A 13,119-nucleotide genomic window follows, 5' to 3' on the forward strand; every position below is an offset into this window, starting at 1 on the left:
TTAGGACACATTAACTCTCACATCCATTGGACGCATTTCCAAATTGTAAAGCGTATTATTTGTACGCAGACTGAAGAGAGTGGGTTGGGTACAGACCTTCAGAAATGAGTCCTAAAACCCAGAAAAGACTCCAGAAAATAATTTCATCACTTCCTGTTAACAGTCTAAACTGTAGAGATGTTAAACGCTAAGCTAAAGGTGGCTAATGTTGGGCTATAAAGGAACTACAGCACGGTCACATGACTTCACGTCACCACCGCTAAGCTAAAGGAGGCTAATGTTGGGCTATAAAGGAACTACAGCACGGTCACATGACTTCACGTCACCACCGCTAAGCTAAAGGAGGCTAATGTTGGGCTATAAAGGAACTACAGCACGGTCACATGACTTCACGTCACCACCGCTAAGCTAAAGGAGGCTAATGTTGGGCTATAAAGGAACTACAGCACGGTCACATGACTTCACGTCACCACCGCTAAGCTAAAGGAGGCTAATGTTGGGCTATAAAGGAAGTACAGCACGGTCACATGACTTCACGTCACCACCGCTAAGCTAAAGGCGGCTAATGTTGGGCTATAAAGGAACTACAGCACGGTCACATGACTTCACGTTACCACCGCTAAGCTAAAGGTGGCTAATGTTGGGCTATAAAGGAACTACAGTACGGTCACATGACTTCACGTCACCACCGCTAAGCTAAAGGTGGCTAATGTTGGGCTATAAAGGAACTACAGCACGGTCACATGACTTCACGTCACCACCGCTAAGCTAAAGGCGGCTAATGTTGGGCTATAAAGGAAGTACAGCACGGTCACATGACTTCACGTCACCACCGCTAAGCTAAAGGTGGCTAATGTTGGGCTATAAAGGAACTACAGCACGGTCACATGACTTCACGTCACCACCGCTAAGCTAAAGGTGGCTAATGTTGGGCTATAAAGGAAGTACAGCACGGTCACATGACTTCACGTCACCACCGCTAAGCTAAAGGAGGCTAATGTTGGGCTATAAAGGAACTACAGCACGGTCACATGACTTCACGTCACCAACGCTAAGCTAAAGGAGGCTAATGTTGGGCTATAAAGGAACTACAGCACGGTCACATGACTTCACGTCACCACCGCTAAGCTAAAGGTGGCTAATGTTGGGCTAAAAAGGAACTACAGCACGGTCACATGACTTCACGTCACCACCGCTAAGCTAAAGGAGGCTAATGTTGGGCTATAAAGGAACTACAGCACGGTCACATGACTTCACGTCACCAACGCTAAGCTAAAGTAGGCTAATGTTGGGCTATAAAGGAACTACAGCACGGTCACATGACTTCACGTCACTAATGCTAAGCTAAAGGAGGCTAATGTTGGGCTATAAAGGAACTACAGCACGGTCACATGACTTCACGTCACCAACGCTAAGCTAAAGTAGGCTAATGTTGGGCTATAAAGGAACTACAGCACGGTCACATGACTTCACGTCACCACCGCTAAGCTAAAGGTGGCTAATGTTGGGCTAAAAAGGAACTACAGCACGGTCACATGACTTCACGTCACTAATGCTAGGTGTAATGTTTAGTCGTCTCATTCAGAAACTTTGTTAGCAACCTCCGTTAGAATCTCTTCAGCTTGTGTAAAGCACAGACCTTTTTTCAGGATAAAAACCAAATAGCCTACACCCAGACGAACATGAAGTTGTCAAATTCTTGATATATATTTTTTCGGGTTTTACTACTCTTTCCTGCACCTTGAGACTTGGTCTTTTTGAAGCTGTTACGAGTCTGAACTGTTGAAGTGAGTTTTGGTCATGAACTGTCACCTTTACACCCCAAAAAAGGTTTCTCCCCACTTCACCAATTAATGAGCGCTCACTCTCCCCTGCCTTTGTCTCCCTGTGGTGAGGTGGCATACTTTAATGAGCGCTCTTATCATTATCAAACCAACACAAATATGTAGGCCATGGCCAGCGGCTCTTTGTCGCTCAGTAACCCGCTGACAGGCCACCATTATCGCAGACTGGCTGACTGACCAAAGTCTACCCTATTAAAGCTTCAACAATAATAACACTGTAGTGCCAAGTGTTGGGACAATGACCCTGAAAATGGGTTCTTTTTTCATGTGTTAGTTTTCCAATGCGGTCTTTAATAAGTCAAGCACACCCTCATATGACCCCACACTCAGGGGAGGAAGGAGGTGCTGCTGTAGTCATTGGTGCTTTGTTATTGACCCTTTATACATGATGCCAAAAACTCACTTTCATGCGAAGTCAAAGTCTCTTCTCTGTTTTTGTTTCGGGGCTCTGAGTCATTATTCATTAAACTGATCCTGTTTGATAATAAAATGAAGCTCTAATGAAGTATTGATTCATCTTTGATTGATCTATAGGCCTATACATATTCATACGAATGTTACATAATATAAATCAGCCGTTAACCTCAGAAAGCATAGCAATAAAAGTGGGTCAATTACACAATCCTGTACACACCAATGTCAACAACCTGCAGACTTTATCTGACACACTCCTGGATCGAAATGTTTTATAACTCAATGTGTGTTTTTTAAACACGACACATAACAGAGTCTGATATTTTATGTATTTAAGGCGGATAAATGTTTAGTTGATCAGGTCGTGCATAGGATTGATCTGTTTTCATTTCTGTGATTTTCCACAGCCTCAAATATACCAGTGTTATTTGAGTTCACATGTATTAAAGGTGGGGAAGGTCATTTTGGAGAAACCAGCTCGAGGGCGCTAGAATTTGAAAATACACAGCCGGAAAAAAACTGCCCCTTCCTCACAGAGCCCCTCCTCCAACACACACGACATGACCAATGAGGGCACGAGATAAGTTTGTGCACAGATGGAAGGCTGACAGGCAGGTAGGCCATCCAGTTACTTTAGCCGGCTCAGATGATTGGTCGTGATTTTTACAGCGCCACGGCTTCCACAGATACATTTTTGTACGGATTGTTGTCAAAGCTCTTCAGATATTCATTGCTATCGGGATGTTAAGAGCATTCCATGGAATATAACAACAAGTGTATCTCGAGCCGGTTTCTAAAACTTACCTACCCCAGCTTTAATGCTTAACTTATATAACTTCAATTTCTCATGTTTGTTTTTATTAAAGTTGACGGGTGTTACGGTGTTTCATTTAACATTTATTTGAGATGTCTTCTTGCTCACTAGCAGGCGGAGGTGGAAGAAGCCACTTTAAAGGCATTTATAACACGTTGTCTTTTTATTTATTTCGTTTTACTCACATTTCTGATGACTGGTCTGGCTTCTGATGATTTGTTAGTGATCAACAAAGAAAAAGGCCTTAACAAAATCAAACAAATCCAAACAAAAGAGGCAAATAAAATGAAAAACAAACATCTTTCCTTGTTTACAAATTATGTAATATAATTGAACGGTTAAAAACTAAAGAAAGCCTCTTAAAGGCTGGCGCTGTGGGAATTGTAGTCTTTTATATCCCCTTGACTAATAATATTTCCACGAGGTGACAGAATTACCTTTCCACATAAAAAACTAAAGTGACCAGATGTCATGTACTTCACGTGTCCTGTAGCCATGTAGATAAATATGACTGTGTGTGGCTTACAGTAAGTGATGTGTCCAGACATGAAATCAAAAATCCTTTTTTATTGTTTATGTGTGTGCCTTGGCACTCCCTTTATTTGTGTGTACACCACACCTCATACCTGATATTCAGCTAGGCTAATAACATTTGCCAATTTGATGCAGGAGGAACATCAATGAAAGCTTCTGAAGCGATTCATGTCAAAAAACATTCCCGGGATTCATTTATCTGAAAGCAGACCTGATCAAAACACTTATTTTCTTATCGCTTTTCACACAACATGGATTATCTAATTTCAGTAAATTATTTACTTTCTTTTCCCTGGCCACATCAACCAGCTCTGACTGGGGGGTCCCAAGGCGCTCCCAGGCCAGAGAAGAGATATAATCCCTCCACCTGGTCCTAGGTCTACCCCTTGGTCTCTTCCCAGCTGGACGTGCCTGGAACACCTCCCTAGGGAGGCGCCCACGTGGCATCCTAACTAGGTGGCATCCTAACTAGGTGCCTGAACCACCTCAACTGGCTCCTTTCGACGCGAAGGAGGAGCGGTTCAACTCTGAGTCCCTCCCGGATGACCGAACTTCTCACCTTATCCCTAAGGGAGACACCAGCCACCCTGCGGAGAAAACCCATATCTGCCACTTGTACCCAAGATCTCGTTCTTTGGGTCATGACCCATCCTTCATGACCATAGGTGAGGGTAGGAAGGAAAATGGCCCGGTAGACAGAGAGCTTTGCCTTCTGGCTCAGCTCCCTTTTCGTCACAACGGTAATGATTACCGAGGACCCGGACACAGCTCTCGCTTTGGGGGTACAGAGATTCAATGGCCCTGAGTAGAGACCCCCTCACCCCATACTCCCGCAGCACCTCCCACAGTGACTCCCTGGGAACCCGGTCATACGCCTTCTCCAAGTCTACAAAACACATGTAGACTGGATGAGCGTACTCCCAGGCCCCCTCCAGGATCCTTGCGAGAGTAAAAAGCTGATCCGTCGTTCCACGACCAGGAAGGAATCCGCATTGTTCCGAGTCAGAATATGCATAATTTAATTTTTTTAAAACATTGATTCATTTATCAAAAATATGAAATAGAAACTTAACCTAAACTAAATATGATATCCAGGCAAATAATGTCGTCTTTTTGTTTTTTACTTGTGTTCAATTAATACACACAGAGAACAATGGTTTCACCCTTCGCCTCTCCATTTTTCTCCCGGTAAAAAACAAACATATAAAAATACAATAATATTTTTATAGCGCGTTTCCTAGTGCTCAAAGACGCTTTACATAAAATCAGAAATAGTACAAAGAAAGAAAAAAAACATTCACAGTAGGCATAATCGAAGTGCAAGTAAAGTGTGTGTGTGGGGGGGGAGATTAAAATATGCTCAAACTGGTGCAATCCCACCCTCGCCTGTCCAATATATAATAATCACCAGGTAACAAGGACCTCATTCAAAATACAAGCATAAAGGATTACTTTAAATTACATTACATGTCACTTGTTGGATGCTTTTATCCAAAGAGACATACTGTGGACAATCCCCACAGGAGCAGTTTGGGGTGAAGTGTCCCAGGGACACAACGACATGCTGACTGCAGTGGGGTTTGAACCTGTGACCCCCTGACCCCAACACCAATGCTCTACCCACTGCACCACACGCCTCCCAAATAAAGTAATAACACTAAATAAATGTTAGGGTCACATGTGTTTAGGACAAAGGTACCAGGTCCCATCACCTCTGCCTGTCTCACTGCTCTCTGCCTCCCTCTCCAAACCACCACAATGATACCGGATCAATCACTGAAGCTTATTTCATAACTCTGGAACTAAAGCCAGAATGTTTGTTTGTTTAACTGAGTGTTTTATCAGCTGTGCAGAGAGCACATGGCTTCACACTGAAGCCGTATCACACACACACTGATCCTGAGTGTGTGTAACATGTGGTTAAATCCTGCAGGCTGTCCTCAGCTCACCTCTCAGACCTGGCTGTTTGTCTGCCAACTTAGTCACCTGACTGTCAGACACACACACACACACACACACACACACACACACACACACAGCATGTAAACTTGCATCATAGGTATTCCGTTTTTTTTATAGGGGAGGCAAGTCTTCTCTCATTGTTCTTGGCCTTCCTTTTCCTTCCTTAAGCAAATGGTGTGTGTGTGTGTGTGTGTGTGTGTGTGTGTGTGTGTGTGTGTGTGTGTGTGTGTGTGTGTGTGTGTGTGTGTGTGGGGGGGTGTGTGTGTGGGTGTGGGTGTGGGTGTGGGTGTGTGATTGTGTGTGCAGACTAACCTGCCCTCTGGCTAGACTTGAGTCATTCTGCTCCAGTAGTAGAGAAGCACTCTCTCTCTCTCTCTCCCTCTCTCTCTTTCTCTCTCTCTCTCTCTCCCTCCCCCTCTCTCTCTCTCTCTCTCTCCCTCTCTCTCTCTCTCTCCCTCTCTCTCTCCGTGGTTTGGAGACCTTTCAGATTTTGACTCGACAGTTTTAGAGACGTTAAAGAGGTGGTCTTGGTGGATAGACAGGACTTGGCAGAAGGAGAGAATGTTACATAAAGCTGCTGCTTTTAGCTCAGTCACTGTTTCCTCCTCAGACTGAAGAGAGAGGAGAGCAGCAGTCTGCCACCGCCCCATCTGCTCTTAGTGAGTAGGAGAACAGAGTGTCTTCATGATACAAGTCTTTAGGATACCAAGTCTTTAGGATACCAAGTCTTTAGGATACCAAGTCTTGAGGATACCAAGTCTTGAGGATACCAAGTCTTAGGTTACCAATTCTGTAGAAAACCATGTCTTTATGGACCACATTAATATTCAGTCTTTAGGACAACAAGTTAGAGGTATCGAGGTCTTTAGGATAACAGGTCTTTAGGGTACCACGTCAATATGATACCTCTTAAAGATGCCAACAAGTCTTTAGGAAGGCAAGTCTTTACGATGCCATGAAGGCTTGAGGATAACAAGTCTCTAGAAAACCAAACCGTCAACAGCGCAAGTTAAGATGTCACGTGTGTTGGTAGCTGAACGTTGGGCAAACACTTAAGCACAGACCCAAATGAAACGGCACATGTCAGTGATGTCGGAGCCGAGTCCACCTCCATCAGAAACTGATATCTTCATCTCAGTTTGCTCTGAAATAAAAGCAACATCTTCCTCTCTCCTGCTCTGAAGCAACCCAGCAGATTTCACTCTAAATCAAACCTACGTAGACCTAGACTTTGTAGAAAATATTTTCTGAAATAAATAAAGTTCTATTTTATCTTAGACACTGTCTCATGAAATGATATATTGATGTGATCCATGTTAGGTCTTAAAACAGACTCAAAATAACCAAATAAAGCCGGTCAGGTAGCATCGGCTAGCTCATAATGCATGCTATCATTGTCCACAGTGCTAAGGGTGCCCAGGCTTTGATTAGGAATCATAATCCTAAGTCTTTGAACACACCTCTGCTGCTGTTGCTGAACGTTTGAAGCAGAGGACAGAACTTGAGCTGATTATCTTTCCCTCTGATTCTCCTTCTCACCTCTCTTCTCTGTCTGTCTACAAGTGGACATCCAATATCTTGAGTATGTTAATCTGTTGCCAGGGGAGGTCCTCAGACTGCTTTCATGCATGTCAACAACATTCAGCAAAGGCAAAATATTTGGCACTAAACATAACCTGTATTGCTTTTTATTCCCGGGGGTGTAATGGAAACACATACATCCATGCATACAGTACATGGAGTTCATTTGGGCCAAAGACTTGTGTGTTTGTTTTGAATTGGCAACGCTCTTATAAAAGGCAAAAGAACAAGAAGGCAGCGCCAAAACGCCAAACCAGAGGCTTAACAACCGTAGTTTACAAACCTATGGCAGATCAAATTGAATCGATCCATTTAACAGTTTTTATAAGGCAGAAAACCTTTCAACATTTCAAACAGTTTTGAAAAGCACAATGCAGCAAAAACACTTCTGCGAGGCTCGAACTGACTGTGACAAATGGATTATGTTGCCACTTCATTTGGATGACTTGATGGATGTTAATCGTATTTACCTTCATCAAATCACATGTGAATGAAACCAGAGCAATGAGATCCAGTGATTTAAATATCTGAGAGCATGTATTTAGCCACCCTCTGATCTATATGTAACCAGTCATGTCACACGGCTGTAAACATAACCCTGTCGAGGAATAAACACTGATTTAACATGCACAATTCAATATAGAGAATGCAGCAATGTTTACAGGGCATACAACATTTATTTTGTAACATTTCTAACAGCTTTAAATGGCACCATCCAGAGATAACATCAGAAGACACTTCATCTTTGTGACCTGTTGGATGTTAATCGTATTTACCTTCATCAAATCAAATGTGAATGCAGCAATGATTACCAAAGTCCTTCACTGATTACAGACATGCTGTATCTCAGGATAAGCTACTGTTGTCTCTGTGTTTGTGAAACCAAGAGGTACAATCTGAAATCAATGGGCTAGATTACCCTGTTGAGAGGACACTCTCACTGTGACAGGGCAAACAGAGACTCCGTGTTCCTGGTTCCTGGTTGATATGCTGCTAATGTTTGTTTATGTTTTCCTACAACAGCTGATAGAAGCTGATTGACAGCTGGCAGAAAGTCCGACGAGTTTCAAAGGGCAAAATTCTGCTGAGGTGATCTGTGGTGTTTCAAACTGAGGACACATACACTTCTGTACTAGGAAATTATTCAACTTTATTAAAATATATACATGTGGTTCCTATTTCTAACCTGACCTATCTTACCAAGTATTTAGCATAACAAGCCTAACCAAGTACATCGGATACCAATTATTTAGGATAGCAAGTCTTTAGGAAAACAGTTTCTTAAGGATATCAAGTGTTAAAGAAACAAGTCTTTAGGATACCAAATCTTAAGGGTAAAACATCTTTAGGATACCAAGTGTTTAAGACCACAAGTCTTTATGGTAACAAGTCTTTAGTTTACCTAGGCTTTAGGTTACAGAGTTTCCGGGATACCAAGTTATTAAGGCCCCGGCCCCACGAGGACGAGAACGGTCGTTTGCGTTACTGTTTAGTGTCATATAGACCGTTCGGCCAAATGAGGACGACCGAATATGACAGTAAACAACTGCGGAAACGATAACGGGTCCCAAGGTGGATAGACCGGCATACGCAACGCTCTGGGGGGTCCAACGGCTCCGTGTGTGCGCCCTATACGATCATTTTCTGATAATGATGACGCAATAGCCCCGCCTCTCCCCACCTCTGCTGCTCACCCCCGCGTCAAAGTAAACTGCACACTGAATTCAGATTATTTATCTTTCTCTCAATATGGACATAAACGCGAGTGAAGTCTAATCTGACAGGACGGAGACACGCAGCTCTGCTCACCTGCAGCTCCTCCCGCTGTGATGCAGCGGTGAACGGAGCAAAACACACACCAAAAGTCAGATCATCACCCTTAGCTATTTTAATTACCTCTCAAACTACCTAAACTAGTTATTAATATGTTTATTTTTACTGTCGGGTCACTCATTACTGGATCAGCTGCATGAGACAGACATTGACGCTGTCAGAAGAGAGGGAGGAAAAAGAGAGGCTCCATGTATTATATTATTATATTATATAGATTCGTTATTCATTTGTTTTAAAGCTCAATAAATAACAAAGAAGACCTTTGAACGGCACTTTTATAATTTTGTCCGGAAGATTTAAACTTTAATACACGTTGACTGGCGAAAAACTCTGCCCCGGTTCCCTCGGCCCCCACCGCGGAGAATAAACAGAAGGGTAACCATGACAACCATGCTTCTTCGCTGCTTTTGTGGAGGAAGTTACAGCGCCACGTACAGGCTCCTGCATATGTACTGCAGCTTCTCCAGCGGTTGGAGCTAAACGGAACTGTCTCGTGTGGACAGACACTATCCGGTGAACATTGCGTGTGGACGGAAGCTTTTTTGCGATTGCGATTGCGTTTGTTTTAATCCTTTAAGCGTTTAGCCGTATGCGTCCTCGTGGGGCCGGGGCCTAAAATAACACTTCTTCAGAATACGAGCCTTAAGGAAACCAAGTATTAAGGATAACAAGTCTTTAAGGGATCAAATCTTTAGGAACAATTATCGTTAGGATAACAGCCCTGCATATTCACACATTAAAAGTAGCTCAATATTTCATTAATTCCTCAGTCTTTGGAGTGAATTGTGATTATGAGGACATTTGTGGCCAACTGAGCAAGAGAAGAGTTAGTAAATGGAAATGCAGCAGGGAAGACTCAAACAGAAGCCGAAAGATGAGGTTGAGGTCAGAACCTTAAGGTCAACCTTTTGACCTTTTCTGTGTTTTACTACATTTCACCACAGTCAACATTAGAGGGACTTTACTTAACTTCATTCTGGTTTGTTTCTTGACTTTCTGGAATTACCAAACCAAGTGTGTACGTAATCTTTCTCGTTTCTTTCTTGAGGCTGTGCAACACTGTTGTCACTGCCCAATTTACCGCCAGGGCAACATTGCATCAGGCAGATGGGGATTTGTTGCAGATAAGCAGGGCGTGACTGAGTGAAATCAGTCTGTACTCAGCTGATAATACTGCTTCACTCATTGAAGTGAGGTCGGCCCAGACCAGAGGGGTTTTTAAATCTACACTTAAAACTCACTTCTTCTCTCTTCTCATTTCCCTTTGTGTGATTTTTTATCTTTGCTGTTATATTTGTTAAGTGTTTTTATTGAAACGTTTTTTTTATTGTATGTACAGCACTTTTTTTTTTTAAATGTGCTATATAAATAAAACTTGATTTGATTTGATTCTGTGTAATAAAGTCCAATCATTTTACATTAAAAGTTCAAAGTAAATGGTTAAAAAGAGATGTCAATCACCAAAATCGACCAATGGGTTCCAGAGAAACGGCAAATCCACCCAAATGACCCCAAAGGTGTTTTTTTGTTTTCTAAATCTCTCTAAAAAGGTCAAAGGTCACTTGTTTTGCATCAATCTTGATACAGGGTACTTATTATATGTTATAGTTTGGATTCCTAAAGCTTTCAGTCTACCATCCCATCATTCAAGGGTGGTTTTCACTATAAGTCATGGTTTATTTTTTGGACGGACACTATAATTTACATGTTTTTACTATGTTCAATCTGAACTTACTTTACAATAAAACAATTATATATTGATTCTGACTTTTTCTTCATCCAACTCACAGGTTTATCATTGCTTTGAGAAAAAAGATTATTCATTTATCACTTTTATTGTCATTTGTTCTGGTGATGTCATTTTGAAAAACAGGCGTGGGGCTTAACAGGTTACACTGGGTTCAAACCTTTTACAATGTGTGTGTTTAATGTGTGTGTGTTGTGTAACTCTGGATTACACTGAACGTCTTACACAACAGTCCTGTCATACTGAAGGAGTTGTATTAGTCAGGATTCATTTACATTGTGATGCTCTGTCTCATCTCTAACTGATATTAACAAAGTATGATTGGCAGATGATAAAAGATTTAACATCGAGAGATCTGCCAAATTTAGAAGAGGGTGCGCTTAAAGGCCCGGACACACCAAACTGACCCCAGAGGACACACCAAGCTGACCCCAGAGGACACACCAAGCTGACCCCAGAGGACACACCAAGCTGACCCCAGAGGACACACCAAGCTGACACCAAACTGACCCCAGAGGACACACCAAGCTGACCCCAGAGGACACACCAAGCTGACCCCAGAGGACACACCAAGCTGACCCCAGAGGACACCAAGCTGACACCAAGCTGACCCCAGAGGACACCAAGCTGACACCAAGCTGACCACAGAGGACACCAAGCTGACCCCAGAGGACACACCAAGCTGACCCCAGAGGACACACCAAGCTGACCCCAGAGGACACCAAGCTGACACCAAGCTGACCCCAGAGGACACACCAAGCTGACCCCAGAGGACACCAAGCTGACACCAAGCTGACCCCAGAGGACACACCAAGCTGACCCCAGAGGACACCAAGCTGACACCAAGCTGACCCCAGAGGACACACCAAGCTGACCCCAGAGGACACACCAAGCTGACCCCAGAGGACACACCAAGCTGACCCCAGAGGACACACCAAGCTGACCCCAGAGGACACACCAAGCTGACCCCAGAGAACACACCAAGCTGTAAATCGTGACTTCTTTTTAAAACTAAATAAACTGCCCAGTATGAACATTTGTTCATACTGCTTTTGTTTTGTTTGAATATAAGAAGGTTAGGGCTCCCCAGACTATTAGCAGCACCTGTGCTAACACTCGGTTGGATAATAATAATAATTATGATAATAACAATAATTATGATAATAATTATGATAATAACTGACACTTATATAGCGATAGGTAGCAGCAGCATGGCAACACTGAGAGCTCCTTTCTAAACCTGTGCTGCCAGGTGTTCAGAATAACTTCATCCTGTCTGCAGGTGACACGAGGAACTTCCTGAATGGTTTCCACTTCCTCTGTTGATCATGCATTTTATTACTTTCCTTATTAAAACCTGTTGAACCCCATCCGCCCGCCGGAGGGGAGGAACACATCATCTGCAGGAAACAGCGTCTGAGGGCTTCTTAATATTTAATAAAGTATGAATGTTTCATATCCATGTAACGGGAAGAAACTCAGCTAACTGATGATATGAACAAGACTAATGCTGAGCCCAGTGTTTCCCGCCAGACCAGGGCTGAGAGGGCGTCCACCCCGAGACCCATAGGTTATAGCAATGTGTCTGTCACTTTGAAAAAGTTATTGATAATCCATAAGAATAAAATGTGCTGCTAATGGTACGCGTCACTCTTACTCCTTATTTGGTAACCTGTGTGTATGGGGAACTTTCCCTCGATTCCATTGGCTCTAGCGGTTAAAAAGAGATGTCAATCATCAACATCGACCAAGGGGGGCCAGAGATAAGTAAAATCCACTCAAATGACCCCAGAAGTGGGTTTTTTTTCTAAACTCTCTAAAAAGGTCAAAGGTCACTTGTTTTGCATCAATCTTGATAAAGGGTACTTCTTATATGTTATCCTTTGGATTCTTAAACCTTTTAGTCTACCATACCATCATTCAAGGGTGGTTTTCAAAATAATGAATGTGTTTTTTTTGGACGGACACAATCATTTACATTTTACATGTTCAATCTGAATTGACTTTAAAATAAGAAAACATCCAACTCTCAGGTTTATCATTGCTTTGAGAAAAAAGATGATTAATTTAACCGTTTTAGAAGATATGGTCATTTGTTCTGGGAATGTCATTTTTGAGCCTGAAACCTGGAAAACAGGCTCGGGGCTCAACAGGTTAAACCTAGATCATATCTGCATGAGAACATGTTAAAGGAAACAGAAGACAGAGCCCTGACTCTAGTAATATCACTTCTGTTTGTATAACCCGTGTCACCAATTAGCATCAAGGGTTTAACAATCTGAACATCATGCTCCTTCCTGTTTCCTCCGTCTATAGCTTCAGCTTGAGGTAGGCTACATTTCGACCCAAAAACTACATGTGGAAGAAGATGAAAGAAGGAAGAGCCACTG

This window comes from Notothenia rossii, assembly GCF_949606895.1.
Source record: "Notothenia rossii genome assembly, chromosome: 6".
In the NCBI taxonomy this organism is placed as follows: domain Eukaryota; kingdom Metazoa; phylum Chordata; class Actinopteri; order Perciformes; family Nototheniidae; genus Notothenia; species Notothenia rossii.